Raw genomic sequence first — 21,111 nt, 5'->3', positions numbered from 1 at the left:
CAGTTATTTTTTTGTCCTATCCCCAAAGCAAAATTATGAACACGCAGTGTTCGCAAGTTTGTTTTATTAATATTTCTGGTCATAATTCTCCTAAACAATATCTGCATCTAATTATTCAGTTTTAGAAGTTTCCACTCTTGATGTTTGATAACTGCTTTTACTCAGCCTCCTTCTCCTTTACTGTCTTCAGGTTCTCATTTTTTAGAAGCACCCCTGGTCTGTGTTAGGTTCCCATTGCATTTGGCAAATGAAGCATTATTCATAGTGGTAGCAGTGTGGGGCTGGGCTGCTTTGATTACATGGGGCCAGTAGGGTTTAGCTTCATTCACTTCAGGAACACACTGCGATGAATGCATGGGCTCCAGAGCGAGATTCCAAATGAAATAAACAGCTGTCTCAGTCACCATTGTCCAAGTCTTTATTGTTACATGTAATGTGATGCTAAGTAAGTCACTCAAGCCACCTTGCTTAATGAAAGCCTGCTGTAAATTGGAGAAGAAAAAGTGGGAATTGGGAGAAGCTGTCCTTTGGTTTTCTAGTGGTTCACTCCAGGGTTCTGAATCTCAAATGGCATCTGTTGATTTCCTTTTATCTCAAGAATCCATGTTCTTCTTCCAAATAGGAAGACCAGCAGAGCACTTACATGCTTCCTGCCCTGCCTTACACAGCCTCACTCTTCTCAGGTACTCTTGCTTTTCTCTGCAGTGCAATGGGCTTTCAGTTCCAACACTGTCGAGTAAGGAGTTTCAAGCTTCAAGTTTAAAAGTCCTTTGAAACGTAACTTCTAGGGGTCAGAACATATCTTAGAGCACCATTCCCAAACTGAACATTGAGGTACCCTGGGGCGCTGCAGCAAACTCAACCACTGCAGGATGGTTTTAAATATTCAAGGCAGACACAGCACAATCTCTTGGTCTGGTCACCACTGAAGCTACTCTCTCAAGGTTGTTCATGGTTTCAAATTCTTTGTGAAGCTAGTTTTTCAGTGGCTGCTGTGATAAAAATTAAGTGTTGTGCAAAACTTTTTGTGGAAAAGGAACTGAGGTGGAGGTGGCATCCAGCCAGATTCTGAGGTTTGCGAGGTTGTGCAATGGCCAATAGGTGGACATGTTTCATTAATAAGTAATTGTGGTTATTTATACATTGAAAAAAATTTTTTTCCTTTCATTGTATGTGTACAATTTTTTTAAAACAGCTCCTAAGTTGTTAGGAAATAAATTCATATGAAATTTTTTGTAACTACTTAATAAATCAAACTTTGGGCTTAGGGGTGCCATGAAACATTAAAACACTAAGAGTGCTGCATGCTAAGAAAGTTTGGGAGGCTCTGCATTAGTCTAACCTCCCATTGAATGACATTAAAATCTTTTAATGAGGAATGTTGTTTTCTTAAAATACTTAAAACCAACCATAGTAAAGCAAAACATGCTAGAGTTTATAACAGCTGTCCTTATTAGGGGAAGATTACAAATTATGTTAAACAGTGAATATTTGAGCAATGGGATAACTGACAGAGTAAATGAGCGTGATATTAATATGTGACTTTCCTTTTTCTATTGTTTCTTATCTAAGTTGAGGTTAAAATAAATAAATAAAATAAAATAAAACAAAATGAAACTTCCAACACCCCTCCCCTTTGGATGGTCCCATACTGTAGCTGACTTTCTGTTAGACTTTGATTGTGTTTGCAAACTTGAGAACAAAGACCATCACAGAATGAAAAGGCCCATAATCAAGTGTGCAAGAAAAGATCGGAATTAACCTCCCCCCCAAGAGGGACATGACTCCAAGGGGAATGACTCTCCCTGGCAATGTGGGACACGATGCCTGGGAATGAGTTGGGCCCTGGCAGCAAGGGATTGAAAATGCCTACTTGAACAAAAGAGGGGAGAAAAAAAAGAAAAAAAGAAAGGTAACAAGCTGAGGTCACAGTGGCTGAGAGATCCCAGATAGAGTCGAGAGGCTATCTTGGAGGTTTCTCTTATTCAAGCTCCAGCTAGACATCCCAAATGGCCACAGTATGCCATGCCCTTATCAAAAGTAGTCCCCAAATACCTAGGTTCCTACCTGAGTATTATCACTCACCGAGTTTTATCTTTCAGAAACTTAAATCCACCACAGTGTCCCTATGCCAGACCAGTCCTAAAATCTGAAGCCAACAGCCTCTTTAAGAACAATATTCAGATGCAGCCCCTTCCCCATTAGGTCGACATCCCCTTTCAATATGAACAAGTTAGGGTGCTCACTGCCTAGACATTCTTGAAGGTGGAGAAAGAGATTAAGTGAGAGGAGGAGGTAGCAACAAACAAGATTTAACAAAGGCCCATGAATACTGAAACTTTATATAAATATATATTTATTATAGATGTTGGAGTGATGGAATAGCTGGAAGGAGGTAAATGACATGGTGGAGCTTAACCTATAGCATTCTTTGAAATTTGCTCTATAGCTGCTCATTGAATTGTGCTTTGAAAGTCTTTACCTTTCTTTATAGCCTATATTGCATAATAAGGAAAGAATTGAAACTGTGGAACTGTAACCCATAACAATTTTTTAAATTACCTATAAAACTGCTTGTTGAGCTGTACATCAAAAGGTAACACCTTTCTGCATGCATGTTATATTTTACAATGATGGAAAAAATAGCTGAGTTGCGGAACTGTGACCCGTGACATTCTTTGAAATTTGCTCTCTACTTGTTAAATCGTACTTTGAAAGTTATCACTGTTATGTATATATGTGAAGTTCACAATAAAAAAAAAAAAAAAGAAAAAAAGAAAAGAAAAGATTGGCATGAGTCCTGGAGCTAGAGCTAGAGTGAGGTAGACAGAGGCAGAGGTAGAAATCTCAGCATATTAAAAAATTCACCAATTTTACAAAAACTCAAAAATTAAAGCCATTTGGAGAATGCCTTTGGGATACCTCAATATTGGCCCTGTGTTTATGTTCATTGATAACACAGGGAAGGGAATGTGCTCCCTAGGTCATTTTATTTATATATATGTGTGTGTGTGTGTGTGTGTGTGTGTGTATACATGTGTATATATATATAATCTCATTAAATCCTTGCATAGGACCATGAGGGTAGAAATTATCCTCATTTACAGCTGAGAAAAGATGACAGCATCTTCCTTGGAAGGTACATGCTAGGCAAGGGCAATTTAGAAATCCTCTTTTTCAATACTGGTCAAAACCATCAATTTCATTGAGACTTTCAGGTGATTTGTATGCATGTTGAAGTTTGAGAAGCACTGTCTTCTAGAAGAGTGATTCTTAACGTGTGGTTCTTGGAGCAGTACCAGCACTATTCGTGTTACCTGGGAAATTCTTGGGTTCCTATCCAGAATTCTGGATCTGGGGCCTAGAAATATGTATTTTAACCAGTCCTCCAAGTGATTTTGATGTCCATTCAAGCTTAAGAGCCACTATTCTGGAACATCTTTTTATAATAAATTTATCACTTGTAATTTTTCCCCTATGAAACTTGTATTTTGAGAGTTTTTTTTTAATAAATTACACTTGTTAAGGGACCAATGTAGTTTCCCATCGTAATTACTCCAATACATATATAGCTTTCAATTAGAACTTCTGATCCCTATGCTACAAAGCCACCATTTGCTGAGCACCTCCCATTTCTTAGGCCCTACATTAGATATTTTACATTTATCACTTCTGACAGCCTTCCGACTTTCTGCACGTTGGCACAGATATCCCCATCTCACAAATGAGAGCGCTAACCTCTGGTCAGTGGCAGAGGCAGCTCCCAGCCCTGGTCAGTCTGACACCAAAGCCTGTGGGCGTGTTCCACTTACCTCCCTGCCCCAGCATCACCGTGCGAAGTTAAATAATTTCGACTAAAAGCAAAAGCACTTGCGTTTCACCAAGTCTGCCCTCAATGTGTGATGGTATTTAAAATACTGAGAGTAGCTCACAGGTTAATTATGAGCTGGTCTCCTTCTAACGCCCCCCACCCCCGACCACCACCACACATATACACAGGCACACACACACTCATCACTGTCTACACTACCTACAGTGACCTCCAGCTGGAAACTAGTGCAGAAAGAAGAGACCTACAGGCATCCAGAGCAGACACGGGCATTGGTAACACTGCATTTGATATCCTCACAGCTGGGCAGCAGTGGCTCTGTGTGGGCAAGGAGGATGGAGTCCTCCCCTATCAAATAGAAGTACTTTGTCCCTGACAACATTATTTAGAATTCCCACTGCCCTTCCCTCCTTTGAGTACCACTGCCTCACAGGCAACAGTGGGGCTTTTTGCCGAGGTTCTCTCCTGAAATTTTCCAGACACACAAAATGTTCTGCTGATTGGGGTGCAAGTAATCTACTGCTTTGAGAAGTCTTTGAGAAAGAATAGCATTTCCCCACTGAACCTCTGTCACCCTTTACAGCCCAGTGTAAGCCTCACCAATTATAAAAACAATTCATTTGTGCTCTTAAGGATCCCCTGAATACCTGGCTGTCTCTTAGCAGCAGTCTCTATGTTCCCTGGGTAATCTCTGGATGTACTATAGCTTTAAAGAGAACTCCAACAAGTAGTCTCAAACTTCTTCAGTCCTGAAGCAAAGTATCTTTGCATAGAGTTGAATGTGAAAGACTCAAAGCAAGTCATTTTCTTAAATTGAAAATGTTTGTGTCCTTTCTACACACATGGAGAAATTGGTGCCTTCTGGATAGGGTCAGCTTTAGCACCTATTTTCCAAAAATATTTGTCACTTTGTTTCATTCTATAATAACCGAGATTCTGCAACACAGCAGCAGCTTATAATTCTATGGAGATTACATTGTGATTTGAGTGTTAATTAATGCATTCATAGCTGGCAGCATAATACGAACTTCCTACTCTCTAAGCAGAGAGAATCATTGAAATGACATCTTGTCTTGCTCAAAAACCTATACTTGAAAATAGTCTGGGAAATTCAGCACCAGAATAGTGATTGGAAAATATCAAGGAAGAAAAAGATGGCCCTAGAATGGGCTCATGAAGAAAAATCCCATGTTACTACCTTCATTTCTCTCCAGGACAGAGTGATGGACCTCACAGATGAGGGAAATAGCAGTGAGATGCTTATTTTTGACTAAAATGCTCAGCTACAGGCTTTAGGACATAGGGAGTTCTGATCATTGGGAAGGGATTCTACTCTGATTCAAATTGAACATTGGAAGGTTGAACCTGTGCTAGGCTAGGGCACTGATAATACTTAAATGAAGGTAGAATTATTGGGGTTTTGAAATGAATATAAACAACAGGTATATGATGTCCACAATCAAAATAGCATTTCAGTACCTAAGAGGCTGGGTGAACAGTTGATTCTAGAACCTAGCTAAGCTTTAACTGGAAAGCTGGATAAAAGGTATTATCAATACTAAAGATAATTGAAGATATATTTGTCTTAAATTGATTCATTTTATCTAGATGCAGACAATTGATTAACACCAATCTCAAGAAGTGGGCGCAGCTCGGTGGTAAAGGGCTAACTAATTAGATACTGTATGCGTCCCCAGTTTCAGAGCCTATGTCTTCATTCGCACAACATTCTCCCTGTTGGTCACTCAGGTTTGTGTACAGCTTGGAAGTGTTGTGTGAACACCCTCTGCCCAAACATTCCTCGGCTCAGTAGTGATAGGGGATTAATGGAAATTCCTCTATTGGTCTTTTACTGGAGTCCTTGTCTTGAGACCTTGTTGACAACTAAAATCCAGATCCCAGCAGAGGGGGCTTGTTCTTGAAAGAGGAATGTTTATTCATAGATTTTTTGGAAAATTATGAGAGTCTCAATATTTCCCAGTTTAAAAAGAGGAAAGAGGATATCCAATAAGCTGGCCTGCTCTAACTTAAAGCCATTTAATTGGAATTGTTTTCTGTGTTTGTAGAGCTACTACTGGTTGCACAAGAAAAAGGAACTTGAGAATATATTTTAAAAAGTCTTCCCAGCATTAATCTACATTGTTTATAAGGGAATTAAAGCATTCTCAGATACCTGGAGTCCTTTGAAATTATTTATTACTTACATTGCAGGCCTAAATTCATCAGGCCTTCTCTCTTTTCTTTGACTTTATAGGTAGTAGAAGCCCAGAAGTATATACTATAAAACTTCATTAATTCAAAACTATTGCATATAACCTCAGTGTGAATGAGTGAACTCTTGTGTATGGAATATGTTTAAAGAAATGCTATTTTATTATTTTTAAGTGCATATATTATATAACACTTCAAAACAGCTACTGATGCAGTTTTCAAGTAGATGTTAGCAGCACGATGTTGCTTTAATGAGCAGATAACTCATTTTTAACCAGCTTGGTTTGCACACCATCAGTGGTACTCAGAATAAGTCGGTACATTTAAACAAGTTAAAGATGCATTCCTTAAATCCTTTAAAATCCTTTTGCTTCGTAAAAAGTGTAAAAGTATATTATAGCTCCAGTCAAATTATTATAATCTTAGATTTGCATTGTTCACAATTAGAAGGAATTAACACATATTACTTCTCATATAAACATGGACTTGAGGAAAGCTTCTCATCCCAGGACTATTTTGGCCAACCATATCTGTCATCTCTCCTAGTTAGCCATGGAGATGTAGCTTCAAAGTGCTTCTTTTTCCATCTCCATCGACACATTGATAGTTACCAAATTTATATTTTCAGCAAGAAATATTCATTAAGTCAAAGCAAAAATTTGAAATTTCTTTTCATCAATGACATGTTCATATAACCCTGGCATTAGAAGGGCATACATATTTGATTTGTTGGCCCAATTAATATGATTATTTAACCAAAGGTTTACTTTAAAGGCTGCTGTTCAATTCTCCATGATAATACGTTGGATAAACAAACATCTATAAGATTATTTTTAAAAACCAGCTGTTCTTAATTAGGGGTGTCTGTTTGTTTTTGTAAATACTAGCAATCCTGGTCCATAAATTCTGGTTGCACTTTAGCATGTGCATTTTGAAAACACTCTAGTATATTCTGTTGTAGAACCTGGGTAAGAACTGCCTCCTCCTCAAGCAAACGTTTTCCAATGTTTATAAAAGTAGCAGAGTACAGTGATGTGAATTTTACCTCCTTATCCTCAGTAGTGGCTGAGTAAACAGTTATTGAAATGTTTCAAAGGCAAATTGAAAATCAGTGAAAAGCATGAGCAAGTTACCTACTTAAATCTTTGTACAAATAGATGTCTCATATATGCCAAATTATTTGGTTGGCTTTTCTCTCTGCCATGATACTCTTCAAGAATTGCTTTCACATGGGCTCTAAACACCCATGGACATATTTACTAGGTATGTGCTTTGGGGTGAGACCCAGGCCTCTTGCCTTAGCTTCCTTATCTGTATAATGGGGATTAAAAAACAGTACCTAGCTCAGAGTGCTGTCATGGAGATTTAATGAGATAATCTATGTAAATCACTTAGAACTTCATCAGGCAATTATTAGAGATTGCTTAAATGTTAGCTATTACTGTTCTTATTATGTCAACTACTGTCACTATAACTGCCACTGGCCAGGATCCTGCTCTAGCCAAGTAACCGTAGCCAGCTTTTTGTGCCCACCACTCTAGAAAGCCCACCAGAGAGCACGTGAATGGCAGTGACTTTGTGATAGGGATCATTTTAAATCCATGCCAAGTTGTAAAGCCCAAGTATGTTTCAGTCTTTGGTTCTTTCATTTTATCAGGAACAATTGAACAGCTCACAATTGGACTAGACATTTAAGCATTTCCTAACACTGCCAGTCACCCACAAAATACGTCATTCATCTGAATTTTAATGCATACTGAATTCTTCCACTTTCCCCAAGTTTGGCTTCCTTGCTGAAGAACTCAGTTATCAGTCAGTACCTCTTCAGTCAATAACTTCAAGTAAAATATAGTCAATTTCTTGAGGAGATGTTATTAAATTTTCTCATTCCATTTGAAAAGAAAATGGGGAAGGATTTCGAGAACTCTTTATTGAATAAAGAGGTGGGAAATTACTTGCTGAATAAAATCAATGTCTTCCCTGACATGCCCTCCACTTTTGATAGATCTTGGAATTTTTGTGGGTTGGGAATTCAATGCTGTTTCTCTTCCAAAGAAAAAAAACTAGTGATGTTCAGTGCCCCATCTGAGTCTGTGTGTTAGTGTGTGTGTGCATGTACATGGGTATGCGTGAATAGAGGTGAGTGTACTTTAAAATAGCATTGGCTTTCATCTTTCCTTAATTGTACACATCAGTCGGGTAAGGGCCAGTCATCAGCGGTCAAGCGTATACTGTTACGAAGATTTGAAAAATGCTAGTTTGCATAGTCTGTATTTCACTTGCAGCTGGTTGCTTGTACGCATTTGTTTTCTTTAAGGCCACACACAATCCACTTATCAGACTAAGAATTTGAAAAGGCTTTGATTAATTTTCCAATAAATATGAGTTGTAACTTGTACTGGAGATGATGCCCTCCTGCAAATGGTGTAGAAACTTCAAAATAGTGAAAGCAGCTTGTCCTAGAAATATTGATGCGTGGTGGTAAACACAGTTCAGATTGCAACCACTTGTTTTTCTTGTTTAAGTAGAACATTGAGCCCTATTCTTGTTCCTTCCCAAAAACCAGTATTTGCTTCTGTAAACAAGAAGAGAATGAAAAGAAGAGAATGTGGGAAACTATTTCAACTGAGAAAGACCTCTCACCCCTAGTATGCACTCTCCTGTAGAGTTTTTCCTTCTCCTCATGGAAAAGTTCTTTGAAGGATGATAAATGTTTTATTAAGGTTAGTGATACTGGCAGGTGGGAGAAGAGCCAGCCATTTCGTCTGTGGAAGGATATAAACAGAATTTGCATTTTAGTCAGAGCAGCAGGAAATCCAAAAAGGAAAAGTACTTTCAAAGATTTACAAGTCAACATATAAATACTTGCAAATTAATCATGTACAAACCAAGTATAGAAGTGCTAAGCAGCTGTATAATAAGTTGCAGAAGAAATTGGAGACACGAGTGAGATAGCTCAAGAAGGGCTTCCCAAATGTAGTGTCATGAAGGTTTTGAAAGTGAAAAGACTCCTGAAACAATGTAGGGATGGAGGAACCTTTCCATCCATACCCATCAGTAGCCCATTGTATCTGTCAAATAGATTTCTTAACTCACTGAATGCTTAATTTGCTTCTACGTATAAAACCAGACAAATCATTTGAATGTGATTTCTTAAGAAAGCTTTTTCTAAAGCTCTCTTTCTTTGCTTCTAGTGACTTTCTCCTGCCCTGAATTCCATTTGCAAATGAAATATCCTTGTACTGATTATTGACATGGCTCAGTGTTTGCAAGACATCAGTGAATCAGTGGACATGCCTCGAGAATGATGCAAGACAGCATTTTTGAAATTTCTAACATTTGGCAACTCATCAGAAAAATTTGATTGGACCTCCCAGGAGGATATCAAATTCTGTTTCCATAAAGTACAGACACTTTTTTGTGTACAAAATTAGTCTTAACAGTCACTTCCCCCACATTCACTTGGGTTTTTGATATCCAGTGGGGTTGAAGGAGATTTGGTTTCCAAGAACAGATGGTTTTCCCGTACATAACTGCATATAACTGCATGAATTTCTTTTTATCCTCGCTCTCAGATGCATGACTAAACTCCAGGTGTTAGGGGTTTTTACCTCCTTTACCCAAGTCTCTCTCTTTTAGAAAAAAGAAATAATGGCTTTTGTAGACAAGCATGTATCTCCTTCATATATACAGTCTTCTAAAGATATTTCCTACCTCAGGTGAAGAGAATTGACTTTTGTGTCCCTCTTCCCCTGTTCTTCCTGCTGTTTAGACCTCTTCTTTGTTACTCTTACTTCTTCTCTTCTCTTCTTTCCTTTTCCTTTCTGTTTCCCTTTGCTGATTGGTGGAGAATGCAAATTCAACCCCGTCTAATTCTTGGAACAGAAAAAGATAGACAAAATGCTGGGAGTAATATATCTCAATAAAATGAAGATTTAAAAAAAATGCTGGGAGAAAAAATGGATAGATAACAGGTTTCACGTTATGTACGTACTAAGGGTAAATGACATACCTGTTGAAGTTCAAATTTATGAGCATTTCCTTATTTTTCTGACTGGTTAATGGAGTGCCCTTACCCATTTCTTCCATCCTTTTAATTGTTATTGTTGTTGTTCTTTGACTTCTGATTCAGTTTAAAAAACCACACAAGATCTTTGCCATCTCAATGACAACAATTAAGATTTGAGTCAAGTACTTCCCTCTTTCCTTTTTTTTCCTTGTATTTCCGTGAGTTCCTTAACTCTTTGCATAATACTATAATGGTTATGGTATCCAGAACCAAAACACATCTGATTAGCACCAAGGACCCAAGAATTACAATGGACTGGGTCAAAAAGCTGCAAGGTTTCTGCTTGCTATTTTGGGGAAGGATAATATTGATTACTGCTAACATGATTTTTTTTTTTTTTTTTTTTTTGTGCATTTCTTAGACGTTGTTCTTTCGTGTTCAGACCTTAAGTGGAGGACACTGATGTCTCTCATCTTGCCAGGTTAGAGGATATTTGGCTGCCATGCTACCATGTCCTCTCTCCCCAAATATTTCTACCCTAAAAATAATTTGTATGTTTTATGATTCCAGTGTGACAAGCTGTTTATTCTTTCTAGTTTAACAGAAAACTATTTTTCAAGGCTTATTATTTTAAATGAGCCAAAGCAAATCTCCTTGTATCTTTTTGGTACTGCAACACTGATCCCAAAAGACAGACTAGAACTAAATGTTTATTAGAAATATTCAAATGAGTGTACAGTAAAATTTTCTATAACTAATCACTAAGTTGTCATCCCTAGGCAATTTTTTACCACATTAAAGCTGTCTACAGGACTCAGAAAATGAGATAGCTAAGCCTGGAGAAATAAATGCAGACACTGGCTTCCTGGAGATTTGGGTCTAGACCATTTTCCTTGCATTTTATCTCTCTCAGTTACAAAGGGACAATAATCATTTTGACCTGCTTCCTAGGTAATGGTTGCAGTCATTACCTAGCAGCTTTTCAACTGATAAATTAATACCCTGCCAAGGGAAAACGATTGATGGCGTGTCACAATGGAGAAGCACTTTAGCAGTGACAAATACTCAGGAAAAAAGCATTCAGTTTAGGCAGAGGAGAAAGAAATGACCCTTCCTATTGCATAAAAAACTGAGGTTCCTGCTTCCGGTGTTCCCTGTTCTCTCGTTCAATAATGTCAACTTTGGAAATTTTAATTAGAAATTTAATTCTGTGTAACATTCAAAGGAGAATTTTGCTTTCAGTCCCAACTTGTTCATTGCATAAATGGCCACAGGTAGCCTTTGAAACAGGTGGAGATGATTGCTCCACTACCAAGCTGAGCAGCAGTGTCTCTCATCCTGAGAGGTCCAGCGTGCACGGATCCATGGCATCAACTGGGTATGAATCCCTCCTCTTCTTACTCTCTATGTAGTTGTACCTCAGTGTTCTTCATCTTAATTGAGGAATCATCTTAAATATTGACAATGTCATGTTCCCCCAAATTATGTTTATTTTCATAATATAGGAAGCTGTAAAAAGAGAAAAATACATTTAAAATCCAAACATTTAATACTGTTTTTCTTATTTTTCCTTGTTTCCACCAATCATTGTCCACAGGCATATGTATTTTTATATAGCTATAAGTATAGTTAAAATGTGTAAAATTATATATTTAAATCCATTATGTTTAATTAAAAATTCGATAAGCAAAAGTAAATAAATAAATAAAACCACAGATACAATAAACCCCATCCATTGCCATCATTTATATTTTTCTTATAGTATTTTGTAGTATGTTGTTTGCACTTAACCATAAAAAGAACATATTCTAGTATCAGGAAATATTTATCAATAATGTCTTGGAAAGTAATATATTATGGTTGTATTATATGGATATATTATAATTTATTTAACCAACAAACTGGTGACCATTTAAATTGCTTCCAATTTTCTGTTTTTCTAACATGTACTTATAACATCATGAATGTTACTTTGAACAACTCAATGACAGCTAGGGGTGTGATATCTTGGGGTCTAGACTTATTCTTTAAAATGAGAGGTTTCAAATAGTTATTTCCAAGGAAGTTCTGTTTAGGTTGTAAAAAGCCAAAAATAGTATCTCTCTTACCCTTGCCAATAAATAAATAAATAAATAACTCAATCAAAAAATTCCCAACTTTTCTTGAACACATCATGAAGTTGAGGTTACAGGACAACCAACCAATCCAAAACCTAAGGAAAGACAGTTGCCTCCAAAAAGAGACAGGACATAAGCACGTGCTTACCTGAGGAAGCACTGCCACACCTCAGTAAGTAGAATTCAGCTAAAATTTTTAGTAAATTGCTAATAGCCAAGTGTTAATTACCAAGAGAATACAGAACCCTTGTGGAATGCAGACAGAAGGACAAATCACCCCCACTCCCAGGCTTTCTCCATGGATCTCACCAGGTACTCATGAAAAACATTGATGAGATCCCTGAAAAAATATTTCCTCATGGTGCAAATGAGATATGGTAACAGCAGCCACTGATGAAAGTGCATATAACCCTACCTAGATCCTTTTTCTCTATCCCTTCTATGGAAAAAAAAGAAAAGTATGCCTATTGTTAGGCATTAAAAACTATTTACCTCATAGTTACCTTATACCACCCTGCACAAGATGTCTAGCTTTGAACAATAACATAATTATGGGACATACAAAAAAAAAAAAATCAAGAAAAAAACAGAGGGAGACAAAACAATCACAGAACCAGATTTCAATATGAAACAAATGTTGAAATTATCAAAGAACTTAAAATAACTTTGATTAATATATTAAAGATTTTAATGGAAAACATGGACATTATGCAAGATCAGATGGTTAATTTCAACAGAAAGGTGGAATATGTAAGAAAGAATCAAATGGAAATGCTAGAAACAAAAAACACAAAGAATGAAAATGCCCTCAATGGGCTTAGAAATAGACTAGACACAGCCAAGGAAAGAACTAATGAATTTGAAAATAGGTCATAGAAATTACCCAAATTACCCAAATTGAAAAGACAAAGAAAAAAAAAATGAGAAAAACAGAGAATCCCAGAACTTTAATACAATTTCAAAAGATCAAACGTACATATAATTAAATTACCATATGAAGGAAAGAGTTTAGGACAGAAGAAATGTGTGAAGCTAATGGCCAAGAATTTCCCAAAATGAGTGAAAGATAAAGCAAAAATCCAAGAAGCTCAGAGAACACCAAGCATTAAAAATACAAAACAAACAAAAACAAGAACACAAGCAAACAAAATATATATATAGGCACATCATATTCAAACTGCTGAAAACCAAAGATTCAAAACAAAGAAAAAAATTGAAAAGACATATTATATATAGGAACAATGACAAGAATTAGAATAGACTTCTTGCCAGATGGTACGCAAACCAGAAGACAAATGGCATTTATAAAATGCTGATAGAAAACAAAAGCTATCAACCCAGAATTCTATAATTATTGAAAATATTTTTTTTAAATTAAGAAGAAATGATGAAGAAAAAATAAAGATTTTCTCTGACAAACAAAATTTGAGAAAATTTATTACCAGCAGAACTGTACTGCAAAAAATGTTAAAGGAAGTTTTTCAGGCAAACAAATATCACACAGAAACTTGGATTTACATGAAAAAATAAAGAGCACAGGAAATGGAATAAATGAAAGTAACTATAAAATTCATTTTTCTTATTTTAATTGTTCTAAAAAATAAGTGATGTCTATAGGAAAAACATAGTAGCAGTGAATATGTCATAGCATATGTAAAAGTTAAATGTGTGACAAGAATAACACAACAGAGGGAAGAATTAAGAGTATATTGTTGTAAGGCCCTTATAGTCATATGAAGTTGTATGTTATTTGAAGGTAACCCTGATTAATTAAAGATGTATATTGTAATTCTAGGGCAATCACTGAAAAAATTAATGCAATTCCAATAAAAATCCCTGCAGGACTTTTGTAGAAATTGACAAGCTGATTCTAAAATTTATTTATAAAGGCAAAGGAACTAGAACAGCCAAAATTATTTTGAACCAGAAGAATAAAGTTGGAGGACTCACACTGCCTGATTTTCTGACTTACTATAAAATTAAAGAGTCCAGATAGTGTCACACTAGAGAAAGGGTAGACATATAAATCAATGAAGCAGAATAAGGAGTCTAGAAATCAACACACACATATATTGTCAATTGATTTTTAACAAAGGTAAACGGCAATTCAGTTTCAACAAATGATGCCAAAACAATTGGATATCCACATGTAAAATGAACCTTGATCCATGAGTCACACCTTATAAAATAATTCAAAATAGATCATAGACCTAAATATGAAAGCTAAAACTATAAAAATTCCAGAAGAAAAAAATAGGAGAATATCTTTGTGACCTTAGATTAGGCAAAGGTATCTTAGGTAATATATTAAAAGCATGCTCTATATGAGAAAAAGATTGATAAATTAGATTTCATCAAAAGAACTTCTCGGAGAACCTAAGATGGTGGTTAGGAGAGACAGGGCAAAAAAACACTTCTGTGAAAAATACTAGATAAAAGCCAAGTGACCCAGAACACCAGTTCCAGTGATGCACCAGCTGGACAAGGTCTGCTAAATCCACAGGGACTGTGCATTTGGTGAAACCAGGAGTCTGCGTTCTGAAACGAGTGAGTAAGCTGCTGAATATATGGCAGACACACTGTGGTGTGGGGAAACTGAGGGTTGGCGTTTGGAGGGGGACTACTTCTTTTAAAAAAAAAAAACAAAAGCAGCTGCAAATACGGCAGCGAGAACCACACAGTGAAGCACGGCAGGAGTAGGCTGTGCGAACGCCTCAATATCTGGCGTGGAAGATAGCCTTTCACGCACCCGCTGCTAATTGTCTCAGAGCAAGGAAGGCAAAAGTGAGCCAAAAGGAGAAAAAAACATGCCCCTTGTAGCCATCTTCCCGGCGGGCTGGGAATGCTCATGCACGGCGTCGGGGCCTCAGCCCAGAGCCACGCCAAGAAACCCAGTGTGACGGGGTGTGTTTCCAGCGGCACGCGCACATGCCTTTCACACAATAGCCTTTCGCTCACCCACAGCTAATTATCCCGGAGCTGGGAAGGTGGAGCTGTGCAAAAAGGGGGAAATTGGCATGCCCCGTACAGCCATCCTGACAGCAGGCTGGGAATGTACCTACACGGCCCGGTGGCCCAGAACTTCCCTTGAGGGATGGCGCGCACATGTGACATAGCACAACCTTCCCTCAGCAGAGGCCCTAGAAGGGCACGGTTTGGAAGAGGGACCCACCCGGAAATCCCAAGGACCATAGCCAATACGAAGGACTTGTGGGTCAGCAGCAGAGACAAACGTGGTGAGACTGAACTGAAGGTTTAGACTCTTGCAACAGCCTTAAATCTCCAGGAACACCTGGGAGGTTTGATTATTAAAGCTGCCCTCCCTCCCTAACCGCTCAGACACACGCCCCACATTCAGGGCGGAGAGCACCAACAACACACCCAAACTAGGTGCACCAATTGGACCCCACAAGAATCAGACCCCCACACATCACAAAGACAAAGTTGAGGAGAACTGACTTGAGGGGAATGGGTAACTCATGGACGCCATCTGCTGGTTAGTTAGAGAAAGTGTACTCCATGAAGCTGTAGATCTGATAAATTAGAGATTCATCTTTGGATAATCCTACATATCCTAAAAGAACCCTATCAAGTAAAGCAAATGCCAAGGGGCCAAAAACAACAGAAAATTTTAAAGCATATGAAAAAACCAGATGATATGGATAACCCAAACCCAAACACCTAAATCAAAAGATCAGAGGAGACACAGTACTTGGAGCAATTAATCAAAGAACTAAAGACAACGAGAGCATGGCACAGGATGTAAAGGACATCAAAAAGACCCTAGAAGAGCATAAAGAAGAAATGGCAAGAGTAAATAAAAAAATACATAATCTTATGGAAATAAAAGAAACTGTTGACCAAATTAAAAAGATTCTGGGAGACTGGTGAGCTGTAAGTTTTAGTTACTCCTCCAGGAAAGTAGGTAAAAAGCCAGGAACTGCGTGGACTGGACACCACAGAGCAATCTGTCTTTGGGCATACTTCATACAACACTCATGAAAATGTCGAACTGCTGAGATCAGCGAAATCTGTAAGTTTTTGCGGCCAGGGGACCCGCGCCCCTCCCTGCCAGGCTCAGTCCCGTGGGAGGAGGGGCTGCCAGCTCCGGGAAGGAGAAGGGAGAACTGCAGTGGTAGCCCTTCACGGAAACTCATTCTACTGATCCATACTCCAACCATAGATAGACTGAGACCACACACCAGAGAATCTGATAGCTGCCAGCCCAGCAGAGAGGAGACAGGCATAGAAAAAAAAAAATAACACGAAAAACTCCAAAATAAAAGCAGAGGATTTTTGGAGTTCTGGTGAACACAGAAAGAGGAAGGGCGGAGCTCAGGCCTTGAGGCGCATATGCAAATCCCGAAGAAAAGCTGATCTCTCTGCCCTGTGGACCTTTCCTTAATGGCCCTGGTTGCTTTGTCTATTAGCATTTCAATAACACATTAGATCTCTGAGGGGGGCCCTTTTTTTTTTTTTTTTAATCCTTTTTTCTTTTTCTAAAACAATTACTCTAAGAAGCCCAATACAGAAAGCTTCAAAGAATTGCAATTTGGGCACGTCAAGTCAAGAGCAGAACTAAGAGAGCTCTGAGACAAAAGGCAATAATCCAGTGGCTGAGAAAATTCACTAAACACCACAACTTCCCAAGAAAAGGGGGGTGTCCGCTCACAGCCACCATCCTGGTGGACAGGAAACACTCCTGCCCATCGCCAGCCCCATAGCCCAGAGCTGCCCCAGACAACCCAGTGTGACGGAAGTGCTTCAAATAACAGGCACACACCACAAAACTGGGCGTGGACATTAGCCTTCCCTGCAACCTCAGCTGATTGTCCCAGAGCTGGGAAGGTGGAGCAGTGTGAATTAACAAAGCCCCATTCAGCCATCATTTGAGCAGACTGGGAGCCTCCCTACACAGCCCAGCAGCCCAGAACTGCCCTGGGGGGACGGCACTCACCTGTGACATAGCACAGTCATCCCTCAACAGAGGACCCGGGGTGCACGGCCTGGAAGAGGGGCCCACTTGCAAGTCTCAGGAGCCATACGCCAATACCAAAGACTTGTGGGTCAGTGGCAGAGACAAACTGTGGCAGGACTGAACTGAAGGATTAGACTATTGCAGCAGCTTTAAAACTCTAGGATCACCAGGGAGATTTGATTGTTAGGGCCACCCCCCCTCCCCAAATGCCCAGAAACACGCCCCACATACAGGGCAGGCAACACCAACTACACACGCAAGCTTGGTACACCAATTGGGCCCCACAAGACTCACTCCCCCACTCACCAAAAAGGCTAAGCAGGGGAGAACTGGCTTGTGGAGAACAGGTGGCTCGTGGACGCCACCTGCTGGTTAGTTAGAGAAAGTGTACTCCACGAAGCTGTAGATCTGATAAATTAGAGATAAGGACTTCAATAGGTCTACAAACCCTAAAAGAACCCTATCAAGTTCAGCAAATGCCACGAGGCCAAAAACAACAGAAAATTATAAAGCATATGAAAAAACCAGATGATATGGATAACCCAAGCCCAAGCACCCAAATCAAAAGACCAGAAGAGACACAGCACCTAGAGCAGCTACTCAAAGAACTAAAGATGAACAATGAGACCATACTACGGGATATGAAGGAAATCAAGAAGACTCTAGAAGAGCATAAAGAAGACATTGCAAGACTAAATAAAAAAAATGGATGATCTTATGGAAATTAAAGAAACTGTTGACCAAATTAAAAAGATTCTGGACACTCATAGTACAAGACTAGAAGAAGTTGAACAACGAATCAGTGACCTGGAAGATGACAGATTGGAAAATGAAAGCATAAAAGAAAGAATGGGGAAAAAAATTGAAAATATCGAAAAGGACCTCAGGGATATGATAGATAATATGAAACGTCCAAATATAAGACTCATTGGTGTCCCAGAAGGGGAAGAAAAGGGTAAAGGTCTAGGAAGAGTATTCAAAGAAATTGTTGGGGAAAACTCCCCAAATCTTCAAAACAACATAAATACACAAATCATAAATGCTCAGCGAACTCCAAATAGAATAAATCCAAATAAACCCACTCCGAGACATATACTGATCACACTGTCAAACACAGAAGAGAAGGAGCAAGTTCTGAAAGCAGCAAGAGAAAAGCAATTCACCACATACAAAGGAAACAGCATAAGACTAAGTAGTGACTACTCAGCAGCCACCATGGAGGCGAGAAGGCAGTGGCACGAAATATTTAAAATTCTGAGTGAGAAAAATTTCCAGCCAAGAATACTTTATCCAGCAAAGCTCTCCTTCAAATTTGAGGGAGAGCTTAAATTTTTCACAGACAAACAAATGCTGAGAGAATTTGCTAACAAGAGACCGGCCCTACTGGAGATACTGAAGGGAGCCCTACAGACAGAGAAACAAAGACAGGACAGAGAGACTTGGAGAAAGGTTCCGTACTAAAGAGATTCGGTATGGGTACAATAAAGGATATTAATAGAGAGAGGGAAAAATATGGCAAACATAAACCAAAGGATAAGATGGCCGATTCAAGAAATGCCTTCACGGTTTTAACGTTGAATGTAAATGGATTAAACTCCCCAATTAAAAGATATAGATTCGCAGAATGGATCAAAAAAAATGAACCATCAATATGTTGCATACAAGAGACTCATCTTAGACACAGGGACACAAAGAAACTGAAAGTGAAAGGATGGAAAAAAATATTTCATGCAAGCTACAGCCAAAAGAAAGCAGGTGTAGCAATATTAATCTCAGATAAAATAGACTTCAAATGCAGGGATGTTTTGAGAGACAAAGAAGGCCACTACATACTAATAAAAGGGGCAATTCAGCAAGAAGAAATAACAATCATAAATGTCTATGCACCCAATCAAGGTGCCACAAAATACATGAGAGAAACACTGGCAAAACTAAAGGAAGCAATTGATGTTTCCACAATAATTGTGGGAGACTTCAACACATCACTCTCTCCTATAAATAGATCAACCAGACAGAAGACCAATAAGGAAATTGAAAACCTAAACAATCTGATAAATGAATTAGATTTAACAGACATATACAGGACATTACATCCCAAATCACCAGGATACACATACTTTTCTAGTGCTCATGGAACTTTCTCCAGAATAGATCATATGCTGGGACATAAAACAAGCCTCAATAAATTTAAAAAGATTGAAATTATTCAAAGCACATTCTCTGACCACAATGGAATACAATTAGAAGTCAATAACCATCAGAGACTTAGAAAATTCACAAATACCTGGAGGTTAAACAACACACTCCTAAACAATCAGTGGGTTAAAGAAGAAATAGCAAGAGAAATTGCTAAATATATAGAGACGAATGAAAATGAGAACACAACATACCAAAACCTATGGGATGCAGCAAAAGCAGTGCTAAGGGGGAAATTTATAGCACTAAACGCATATATTAAAAAGGAAGAAAGAGCCAAAATCAAAGAACTAATGGATCAACTGAAGAAGCTAGAAAATGAACAGCAAACCAATCCTAAACCAACTAGAGGAAAAGAAATAACAAGGATTAAAGCAGAAATAAATGACATAGAGAACAAAAAAACAATAGAGAGGATAAATATCACCAAAAGTTGGTTCTTTGAGAAGATCAACAAGATTGACAAGTCCCTAGCTAGACTGACAAAATCAAAAAGAGAGAAGACCCATATAAACAAAATAATGAATGAAAAAGGTGACATAACTGCAGATCCTGAAGAAATTAAAAAAATTATAAGAGGATACTATGAACAACTGTATGGCAACAAACTGGATAATGTAGAGGAAATGGACAATTTCCTGGAAACATATGAACAACCTAGACTGACCAGAGAAGAAATAGAAGACCTCAACCAACCCATCACAAGCAAAGAGATCCAATCAGTCATCAAAAATCTTCCCACAAATAAATGCCCAGGGCCAGATGGCTTCACAGGGGAATTCTACCAAAGTTTCCAGAAAGAACTGACACCAATCTTACTCAAAACACTGAAGAAAATGGAACACTACCTAACTCATTTTATGAAGCTAACATCAATCTAATACCAAAACCAGGCAAAGATGCTACAAAAAAGGAAAACTACCAGCCAATCTCCCTAATGAATATAGATGCAAAAATCCTCAACAAAATACTTGCAAATCGAATCCAAAGACACATTAAAAAAATCATACACCATGACCAAGTGGGGTTCATTCCAGGCATGCAAGGATGGTTCAACATAAGAAAAACAATCAATGTATTATAACACATTAAAAACTCGAAAGGGAAAAATCAATTGATCATCTCAATAGATGCTGAAAAAGCATTTGACAAAATCCAACATCCGTTTTTGATAAAAACACTTCAAAAGGTAGGAATTGAAGGAAACTTCCTCAACATGATAAAGAGCATATATGAAAAACCCACAGCCAGCATAGTACTCAATGGTGAGAGACTGAAAGCCTTCCCTCTAAGATCAGGAACAAGACAAGGATGCCCGCTGTCACCACTGTTATTCAACATTGTGCTGGAAGTGCTAGCCAGGGCAATCCAGCAAGACAAAGAAATAAAAGGCATCCAAATTGGAAAAGAAGAAGTAAAACTGTCATTGTTTTCAGATGATATGATCTTATATCTAGAAAACCCTGAGAAATCGACGATACAGCTACTAGAGCTAATAAACAAATTTAGCAAAGTAGCGGGATACAAGATTAATGCACATAAGTCAGTAATGTTTCTATATGCTAGAAATGAACAAACTGAAGAGACACTCAAGAAAAAGATACCATTTTCAATAGCAACTAAAAAAATCAAGTACCTAGGAATAAACTTAACCAAAGATGTAAAAGACCTATACAAAGAAAACTACATAACTCTACTAAAAGAAATAGAAGGGGACCTTAAAAGATGGAAAAATATTCCATGTTCATGGATAGGAAGACTAAATGTCATT

The 21,111-nt window shown here is 38.1% G+C and overlaps 1 protein-coding gene across 5 annotated transcripts in view; it reads left to right on the top strand.

Annotated features, from left to right (window-relative positions):
* Positions 1-21,111, top strand: part of PLD5 (phospholipase D family member 5) — a 415,628-nt gene that overhangs the window by 338,650 nt on the left and 55,867 nt on the right. The gene's annotated exons all lie outside the window — the stretch shown is intronic.

Source organism: Choloepus didactylus, chromosome 2 (assembly GCF_015220235.1).
Source record: "Choloepus didactylus isolate mChoDid1 chromosome 2, mChoDid1.pri, whole genome shotgun sequence".
Classification (NCBI taxonomy): Eukaryota; Metazoa; Chordata; class Mammalia; order Pilosa; family Megalonychidae; genus Choloepus; species Choloepus didactylus.
This window is presented reverse-complemented; position numbering and strand designations above follow the sequence as displayed.